Source organism: Trachymyrmex cornetzi, unplaced genomic scaffold (assembly GCF_001594075.2).
Source record: "Trachymyrmex cornetzi isolate Tcor2-1 unplaced genomic scaffold, Tcor1.1 scaffold1702, whole genome shotgun sequence".
Classification (NCBI taxonomy): Eukaryota; Metazoa; Arthropoda; class Insecta; order Hymenoptera; family Formicidae; genus Trachymyrmex; species Trachymyrmex cornetzi.
Window position 1 is genome coordinate 49,223 of NW_017296313.1, and position 9,323 is coordinate 58,545.

Genomic DNA, 9,323 nt, shown 5'->3' on the forward strand with positions numbered 1-9,323 from the left:
ATATATACAGGGTGTCTGGAAATTGCCGCCAAATGTTTCGTGCGTGGGTAGAACAGACTATACTGAGTCCAAAAGTTCTATACCATTTTGGTGTCAGCAATATTTAACGAGATATTAATTACTAAAAATTGCAAAATATTAGTCTTGAATAATTTTTTACTCAAATACTATCAACTTTACAGAAAAACTGCAAGAGACGAAAATCATTAATTTTCTTCTCATAAAGTTCTGAGAATTTTTTCAGAATTTTTTAATACCGTATTTTCTCATGTTGGTAAAAGTAAGAAAATGCAGTACTAAAAAGTTAATAAAAAATTCTGAAAAAATTCTCAGAACTTTATGAGAAAAAAATAAATGATTTTTGTTTTTTGCAGTTTTTCTATAAAGTTGATAGTTTTTGAGTAAAAAATTATTCGAGATCATTATTTTGCAATTTTTAGTAAAAAATGATACAAGACTTTTCGACTCAGTATAGTCTGTTCTACCCACGCACGAAACATTTAGCGGTAATTTCCAGACATCCTGTATATATCCGGTTCACAATGATTTTTGCCTTTACAAGAAAATAGTCTGTGGTGAATACAAATAGATTTGGGTGTAGATATGTACGCGTGTGTATCTAAAAAGAGAGAGAGGAACCCCTATTAGATTCGACGAAATATTCCAGTGACTGGAGTATTTCGTCGTAAGAAGTATTATCTTCCAGAGGGACGGGGGAATAGGAAATGGGGAGAAAATCCAGATGATGTAAAGAAGGTCCTGGGGAGTTGGGAGTTGTATTGGAAGGGGATTCTCGATCCTTTGTTAAATCTATGATGGGGATCTCTGAATTGCTGGGGGTGATTTGAGATTCGGTTTTCTTATAGGGGCCTCGCAATTGGCGATGGGCCTCTTCAACAATTTCTGGGTGCCCCTCAATGATGGGAAGTGGGCTTCTTTTGAGAAGAGCCTCGATCTTTGCCCTTTTCGGACGGCCCGCATGATGGCGATTGCGTTTGACCATCTACATATGAAATTACCTTTTATTTGGCTATCTTAGGGTTAAGAAGGATATAGATTAGGATTATGGAATTTCTAATGGCAAAAAAAAGGAATCGAGTATGAGAGAGAGAGAGAGAGAGAGAGAAGGGGGGAGAGAGAGAGAGAGAGAGAGGGGGGGAGAGAGAGAGAGAGAGAGAGAGAGAGAAGGGGGAAGAGAGAGAGAGATGAATTACTGAAGCGTTTTGCTGTTTCGAGTAATTGCAGAAGAAGGAAGAGATGTAGATTACTCAAAGTGTTTACCGGTTCGAATGTTCATGGAGAAGAAAAAAGCGTGTCACTCAAAGCGTAATCTCGCTTCGAATAATCACAGAAAGAAAAAGAGTGCGAATTATTCGAAGCGATTTTAACGCTTCGTGAGTTCACACGGAAAGAAGGAGTTACTCGCAGTGTAATCTCGCTTCGGGTAATCGCAGGAAAGAGGAAAGTGCGAACTATTAAAAGCGGTTTGACGCTTGATGAGTTCGTAGGGACAGAAAGAGATGCAAGTTATTCAAAGCGTTATTTCGCTTTGAGTTATTGTAGAAAGAAGAAACCAAGAGAGATGAGAGTTACTCAAAGCGTTATTTCGCTTCGAGTAATCATGGAAAGAACAAAGCGCGAAAAAGGAAAGGATAAACGGAAGAATATCTTTGCTAGGTTGGGGAGCACAAAATAAATGGCAGAAAATTGTAGATGGTCGCAGATGAGGAAGAGTGTTAATTACTCACTGTTTCTGGCGTCTTAGGAGAAAGGCCCCAGGAACTCTGGATGTGAGGAGTCCTCGTAGGATCGGCGGTCGTAGTTGGCCTCTGCCATAGATTTCCTTAGCGGAAGGTCGACGGAATTGGACTGCCAAGCCGTTGCACGAACTCACTACAGATCGCGAGAACTCCGCACTAAGTTCAAATAATCGGGCAGCACTTTGTGCCGTATGTGTCTTAATTGATTGATAATTAATTTATTCGTCCTCGCGAAGGGCTCTTATATACTATATACAAGGTGTGTTATTTTTTTGGACTTCGGACTTTGATTCGATGGTCATTCACCCTGTTTCGAGTATTATTGTTTCGAAATATAGGCGTGACTAATGAGATTTGTTTGGATTATTAGGAAAGTCTTTCCAAAAATAAAAGTAATTAAACATGTTTTTGTATGTATATACGATGAAGAAATATTAGTTAATTCTATGAGTCATACTGCCACTATTTACAGGCGTGCATATGTGATTCGAACATCGATAATTAATATATATTTTAGTTTTTAATGTTTGCAGTTATTTGCGGTGATATTAGTTATTTTATTCGTTTAAGAATCGATTTTCGATTGTCATGCTATTGACTCTTTATCTTAGGGATACCGTAAGTTATTCGTATTTGAGAAAAACAAATTTTCTCCACGAAAGAAAAGAATCGTGGAGTCGTCAGGACGTAACATCTGGATTCGTTAATAAGAGGATTAACTTTATCATAAGGAAATCTCGACAAGAAATTTTTCATATAAAAACATCATGAAATGTATCTTTAAATCAACGCTTCATACGTTTGACACTATAATCATCCTGATCCAACGTATCAATGTATTCCACAATCAATTGCATAATTACAATATTTTTCAATAATGCATCTGTTTCGCTGAAAATTGTAATCTCTGTGTAACTCTCAACTTTCTCATCTGGACATACTTCGAGTCAAATATCAGACATTAGTGGCATCAATAAATTTACATATTTTACAAATTCTTCTAGAGGTAAGGTTTCTTTCTCATGATTATCTGTCGAGATCATATCTTCATCAAGATTAATTTGTTTTCACAAACAGAAGCATAATCGATCGTGTACCTGTACAAAGTTTCCTGTAGTTAACAAAATAGAGGTAAATAAATTAGTTAAACGTCCCAGAACTTTAATTCTCTATTTTACATTAGTACTTTTGGAATGTAACGTTGTTATTAATTGTGCCACAGGGTTACCTTCATTATGTAACCTGCACACATACCCAAAAAATTAGGTAATATTTTATGACTATCTTTCGCCAATGTACTAATACAATTTTATCCAAATACATCTAAGAAAAGTAGAGAATCTTCTTTCATACGTGGATCATTATGTGTCATTGCACAGCTCAGATGAATTGTGATAATGCTGAAAACGTGTTAATAAATTCTGGAAATTACAAGTTACATAATAATGTATGTGCAAGGTCGAATTATAACGCACTAAACAATTGGATTTATGCATTACAAGTTACATAATAATATACGTACAAGGTCGAATTATAACGCACTAAACAATTAGATTTATGCAAGACATCAACATTCAATAATTGTTGAATTTAGCCTCCTCACTTTCTCGAGGTTGATAAAATTAGACTCATTCGACACGTTTTTGCACTACATGAACAAAAAAATGTGTCGCCCCGCGAACCGAGTTATTAATTGTTATTAATTAAAGTTGACAGATATCCAAATTAGGAAATCTGTTGCATCGATGGCATAAAGGGTTAAACAAATTTTCTGCTTTACAGACAAATATTTAACCAAGACAAATACTCTGCTGTAAAAATAAAAATTATATACAAAATAATTTGTATTCTTAAAACATAGAATGTGTTTTTAAAGCAGAGAATTTGTGTAATTGAAGCAGAAAATACTTATTCTGGCTTCAATTACATGTTTTCATGTCCTTCTATGCCATCGATGTGACAGATTTCCTAACCTGAATAGTCATCAACTTTAACGATTAATATCTCAGTCCACGGGTAAAGCAATACATTTTTTTTGCCAGATTCGTTCATTTGGTACAAAAGCGTGTCGAGTAAGTCTAATTTGTGTAATTGCAGAAGCAGAAAATCTCTTACGTGTTCCTCTATGCCATCGATGTGACGGATTTCATAACCTAACTATCTCACTTTTGGTCTGTTTTCTGTTCCTGCACTAGACTGTTCTAGAATTCTCTTTCTCGCTTTAAATAAAAAAAATATCAAACGTATTTCTATCCCACTTTAAGTTCCAAAAGTGTACACTAATTCAGCCACAGAAAACAGACCTTTTAATTCCAAAAGTGTATACTAGTTCATCATCAGCCACAGAAAACAGACATGTGTGATGTGACCATGCATTGCCAGCACCACATTTGCATCTTGCGCCAAAAATTCCAAAAGGACATTACTCTCACCACTCCGTAGCGGCGACGACGTCGATGATGACGTTTCTTAATTAATTTTTTATTAATAAAAGTTTCAAATTCGTATTTTGCGTCGCAATATCTCCGCTCGTAGAGCACGTAGAGAAAAAATAAAAACACTCATTATATATCCCGAGCGGTTGCAATCGATTGAGCACACTTAGAATTTGATCGATTCAGCCCTTATTGAGATCCGATAATCTCGATTTGCTGCAACTCGCCGGCTCACGTAAAGTAGCCACCGTAATGTCGCTGCGCGTAGCTTAACGCCGAGACACTACCAGTGTCTCCAGATACCTGCATATAAAATTAGCAATTAAGTGTAAAATGTAATAGTTATATAAAATTATATATAATGTAAAATATATATACTGTTGTGTGTTTGTGACGCTGGTGTCACCTTGTAAGGAAGGCTCGCTCATCAAGGCGGTTGTAATAACGACGACTCTCTTGATTGTAACAATTTAACTTTTATTGTTGAGTCGAATTAAAATGTGTTCGAAGCGAGCGATAGGCAATACTCGCAATCCGATAATTGATGCCCTCATTCAGATGCGTGCACCGGTAATTCGCACTTCGCACGACGTTAAGTAATTTCTCGCAGCTAGTAACGGAATGTATATGGCGATATGGCGAGCAATAACGAGACCGGTAAATCTCACCGGATACGCAGGTAATTCTCGCGTACAAAATACCCTCGCGGTACGCGTATATCGGTAACGTTACGTTACACTGCAACGATGATATGCGACGACAACTTGGTTTGGTTCGCTTTAAGGCTCAGGCTAAGATTCGAGAAGAACGAATAGTGATAATTGATCCGTAGGGGTGATCCCGATTGATCACGGCTCGATTGGACACCACCAATCACAGCGACCGGTGCTTAGGAGCTTTGTAGTCTCAAGCGCTGTGAGTGGTTCGTGTCCAATTGAGCCGTGTCCAACTGGGTGCCACCCGATCCGTATTGATCGGGATCGGGAAGCGAACTGAACTCTCGCACACGGAACGTGTGCGCGATAGTCAGCTTTTTGGGTGTCGCACTAGGAGAGTCGCGTACCATCTGAGATAGATAGCGTAGTTAGAACAGGAGCAAAATATATCATATTTTGAACGGTGACGGCTCGGTGTCGTCGAGCTGTTTACTTGTTATCCCCGAGAATACATTTAAATTAACGCTGATTCCGGAACATATACGTTTATTAGTTCTTTTTCTGCATTTTTTTTATTTATATCACAATTGTATTTCAAACTATATTCAGTAATAATAAAATAACTATTTTTAATAATAGTTGCAAATACATTGCGCTGCAATATTGCTACGACATTACAACGCAATCTTGCTAAAGGCGGACATTTTTATGATACTATGATATTGCAACAATGTTGCAAATACATTGTGCAATCTATTTGCAATTTTACAACATTGCAATGAGATATATCTGCAATCATTTTGCAATCTTTCTGTGCTGTATGGATCATGTTCCTCTATTTAATGAAAATGAATTTTATTGTATGGTGTTTTGAAAAGCTTTTGACATTAGCTATTAGATTCTGGAATCAAAAATAGGGTGTCCAATTTTAAAAAATCGATGTGACCCTGACCTGATATTGTCCCTACAGCACGAAATATTGCAGCAATATTATTTTGAAAGAGTGTAATATTTCATAAAACATTGTTGCAATATTGTAACAATATTCCTATGTCTGCAAAAATAAAATATTCCTATAACATTATACAATATTTCAATAATTATTATAGTTCTATTAATTGCTAACATTATTGTTTAGCATCATATTCCAAAATACATACAATAAAATTTGATTAAAAAATATTCGGGAGCCTAAAAGGTGCATCCAAGGTTATATTCTGATTCCCATCCGAGTGCCACCCAGATATCATATCATTGTTATTTATCGAAACAAGGATGACATGACACTCGGAGAATACCCGAGTGAGAATCCAAACACGTCTCAAAAAAGATTGAAAATCTCCAGGAGACTCGTTAACTCGATTTGAGTACTCCTTCTTATAGGACCCTTGGACGTTTTCTTCTTACGAGAAGCGTATCCTTCTAGAGGCGAGGTCGCGTACTTATTTACTGAATTGTAATATTGCAACAATATATTTTCTACAAAATATTAAAATTACAATATTTTGCAATATTGTTACAATAGTTCCAATAAAATATTATAATTCAATATTACAGCAACATTGCTACAATTTTTGTAATATTGCGCATTATTAAAATATGGCTGCAATATTGTTGCAATATTTCGTGCTTAGGAGTGGCGACGCCAAAGTCAAACTGATAAGATCATTAAATAGATCTTTATAAATCCTACAATTTTTTTAAAATATTTTTCTTAGAAATGCATACTTTCCGAGATATTCAGCTGGCCCAGAACTTTTGACGGATACTGTATTATATATACTATGTATATATACGTACATGCATATATATTTGAAGTCATTCAAACTGCGCGCCAAATTAGTTTTCCGAACTTATATAACTACTAGTAGTTTAATTGCGTTTAATTGTTACAGCTGTAACAATATCACAAATTAAATTAAATTAACAGGCAATTTTTTAATAATTTGATGCTTAAGGCGATGCTAAAGTCTCCTGTTTTACCACATTTTCATTCGGTGAAAAATCTCTGTATTGGATGTACGGATTGCAAAAGTATTATTGCTTAAATTAAATTACGCACAAACAGGACTTCAGCTGCACTGGATTTCATGAGAAAATCGAAAAAAAGTTTCAGATTCGTTAAAAATTCACCTACTTTTGGCTCGTACAGTTGTCACCTCAGATATACATATATTTGCTTGATATAAGAGTTTTAGAGACCATATCTTGAAAATAAGCGTGCAGCTGAGGTCACATTATTGAAAGGAACGATATCGAGTTTGTAGAACTAAGATTGAAAGTCTAGAAAAGAAATATTTCCACCGAATAGAAAATACGTGTATACAGGTGTTTTGCGAAGATTGGGACTGTCAACAGAGCCGAAATTCCGTGTAGCAGTAGTTGCGCGGTCTTGCGATAGATGGTGCTGGCATATGTTAGATAAGAACAGATGCGTTTGAATAAGACAGAATGATATATATTATATAATATAATGTAAAAACTAAATAAAAAATGTCACCACTATTATCGAAATTGGAATTAAAAAAGTCAGTACTATCGACCTTGATTGAGTTGGGTAATCGGTTTAGCATCCCCTTAATCAGGCATCATATTAGAACGATGTTAATGTACTGAAAAACTCAAAATAAATTATTGCGAAAAACCTTTTACTTCGGCTGGGAGTCGAACTCGAATCTCTTGCATTTTGTGCGAGCATCCTCAGTCTTTAGACTATCGGGACAAAAATCATAAACTTAATACAGAATAAATTCTCATACGAATTTCATCTCGGACTTCACCGACAAACCTTGAAAATCATTACAAGTCCAAATTGTTAAGATCTGAATGCCATCCATCGAACTTAATAGCAGGGTGAAAAAAACTAAATCAACAATCAAAATAATCAAAATAATTTCATAAATGGCTAATGAGAATCTAACGCTGCTGTAAGAGCGAAGAGTAGGAATGTAGATAATACTCAGATGTTTATGATTATTTTCCTTTATTATCTCGTAATTTAATCGAACGTTTCGGCTCTCTTTGGAGTCATCATCAGCGACGAAACTATAATCCTCAGTTGAGAGTAAGTCACTTGCAAATTGCCAGAAATGCTGTACTCTGTACACTGTATAATTTTGGAAGATTAATACATTTCCATGATAATTCAATAATATGACTAGTTTAGTGTGATTCACCTCAACGGGAAACAGCAGAAGCTCAAAAAAAACCATTGATTCACATTTTTATAATATATAATCGCACGCAATTTCTACATATAACATTACATGTCAGTTCAATATGACGTTCCGTTTGAAATTAAACGTTAAAGTGGAGACTCTTAATACATTGAAAATAAATAAAGATAAGAGTGTCAACTCATGATCTCGTTTTCAATCATGATTAAAAGTATCCAATAAGGAAGCATACGAGTAATGTAAGAATTCTGTATCTGTCTTTAAGTTAAGTTCATTCTTTTGCATGTGAATATGAAGCATTTCAGAATTCAATCTTTTGAGAAATCTTTCCCTGTCAAGATTTCGGACAACCATCCTAATCAAATTCAGGATTAAGTTCAAGTCGATGATCTGTAATCACTGATTGATTACTATTGTTTCTATTAATATGATTGCGATGCTCTGATATTCTTGTCACTAATTTCCTTCCTGTTTGGCCGACATACGTTGCATCGCAATCCTTACAAAAGATTTTGTAAACAACATTTTAGAGAATTTTGGGAGGGTATCTTTTTGTACTTTAATAAATTTTTTGAGTTTGTTTGTACTGAAGAAAGATAGTTTCACATTAAAGTTCTTGACAATGGTAAAGAATTTCTCCGATATCCATGGGACATACGGTAAAACGAACCCAGTTGGGCGTTCATCATTAGAATTCTCAGTTACAATATTATTATCCTCATTCGTTGTTAATTTATTCAATAACAAACTAAATCAAGTAAAAACAAATTACAAATGTTACAATTATTAATAATGCTAATAATATATTAGGTATGGGAATAAGTTTCCGCCCATTAGAGAGATGTCGTTAGTAGCACTGCTTGTGTAGAGATTTCTAGTAGTTTAAGTTACACCTTGTACACTCTACACACCTCTTACACCTTCTCTAGTTCTATAACACATCTAGACGTTACACAGTTTATGTTCATTCTTCTATGTATATACTCGAGGTAAAAGATAGGCCGCCTCATTTTTATTATTATTCAACCACAAGTGTCGCCTTGGTAACTCTCAATAAAGACTTATATTGTACGATAGTTTTGTACTTCTATTCGGGATAATACTAACGAATGTGCCCACACTTGTATATTTGATAAAACGGCAATACTTGTATTTGAAAGGTGTGTATTCAAGCCTTTGAGCCCAGTAGTTGATATTCGTTCGAAGAGATTTGTTTGAACTAAGTTTTGAAACAAAAACGATAGGAATGGGACAATAGGCACGATAAGCTGATTCTGCTACGTGACAACGCTATGT

The 9,323-nt window shown here is 35.2% G+C and overlaps 1 pseudogene; it reads right to left on the reverse strand.

The window, feature by feature from the left end:
* Window positions 1–2,818, reverse strand: part of LOC108759154 (uncharacterized) — a 10,079-nt pseudogene extending 7,261 nt beyond the window's left edge.
* Between the last annotated feature and the right edge of the window lie 6,505 nt (window positions 2,819–9,323).